Consider the following 1,651-nt stretch of genomic DNA (forward strand, 5'->3'; position numbering starts at 1 on the left):
TGCCCAGTAAAATTTACTAATGTTATTTATAGCATTTCAGACATGTTTAACAAATATTTTACTTGGTCTTTTGGCAAAGGAAGGATAATTTCAAATAAATCATACCCTGAGAGGGTAAATACCCATTGCCTGGCCTGTTGAATATTAATTGCCAACTGTTTTTCTGTACGTGTTAAAGAGAATTAAAAAACTTGTTTGGACAGGGAATGTAGTTCATTGACAGTGCACTTGAGTAGTATGTGTGAGACCCTGGAAATAATCCCCAAAAACAAATTTAAAAAGACACACTATAGAGGATGTATGCTGGACAAATTCCTGTAAGTGAATTTTATATCTATTTTAATGTCTGTTCTAAAATTTACAGAATTTCTATTTGAAGAAATGCAAGTTTGTGAAAATTAGGCTTGGAAAACCTATTATTGTACAATTTACTTCCAAAGCATTAAAATTTATGCAATAAAAGGAGATTATATATTACATGTGAATTTCATGGCAGCAAAAAAGGAAAACTATTGTTAAAATACTTCACACAAATTGGAGAATACCTAAAAAGATGTTTTCAATATTGACTAAAAATTCTTTGTAAACTACAGCATTTAAAACAAAGATGTGATTTTGTGTATTTTGAGTGTTTTTGGTCCGTTTTTTTTTTTGAGTTCATACAGAGATAACTCAATCAAAAAGTGTATGTGATAACTGTAATATCTAGGAGTTATGCATCACTTATAAGTAATTGATAAACTTTTGCAAAAGAAACTTTTAGCAAATGACAGAAGACCCAAATCTATGCATCTGCATTCTATGAAAGTCATATGTTACTTCCTCAATTCAATTGCTTTTCTCTACTTTGCTAGGAAAAAAATTATTCTCAAGGTAAGAGCCAATAGCAATGAAAAGAAACAAAACACATAATCATCTTTATTTATTTGTGAAAATAACAAATGAAATAAAACAATTCCACTTAAGCGACTCCAATATGAAGATGTTCCTGAATACCAATATCCAATGAATTTTTGGAATTTTAATTTCTACCAACATATAAAAACTAGAACAAGAAAACAAATATAGCCTTGGAGCAAACCAGCATTGGACTAATTTTTTTAAATGTTTTGAAATTACAAAAGGATTGATACCATTAAGAAAATGATTTTTTTGGAAATCAATTAAAAGTGTTTATTACTTATTATAACTCAAATACCAAACAAGAGTATTTTTATACAATCATTACAAATATCATTTTATTACTATAGTAAAATAGAATAAAAGACCAGTCCCAATAAATTATCATTATTCTTAATTCCTAATTATTACTTAAATATCTTAAACAAACTAAATAGCCATGTCTTTAACATAAACATAAATATTCTATACTTTTTACTTAACATTTTCCAGGGGCATGTATTCATGTTTCTAAGAAATATTCACAGCAGTTAAATGGTGCTTCTGTGAAATTAATGTGATATATTTTGTTGTTGTTGTTTGCAAGGCCTGGGCATTATTCCTAAGCCTTTTTATGCTCAAAGCCAGCATTCTACAACTTGAGGCACAGAGGTAATTCTGGTTTTTAATGGTTAATTGGAGATAAGAATCTAACAAGTACTTCTTTAGTTGCGGGGGGGCTCCAGTAGTGGAGCCTGGGGGCTGTCCCTCA

The sequence above is a fragment of the Dipodomys spectabilis genome, unplaced genomic scaffold (genome assembly GCF_019054845.1).
Source record: "Dipodomys spectabilis isolate Male_0828 unplaced genomic scaffold, ASM1905484v1 ptg000449l, whole genome shotgun sequence".
Lineage (NCBI taxonomy): Eukaryota > Metazoa > Chordata > Mammalia > Rodentia > Heteromyidae > Dipodomys > Dipodomys spectabilis.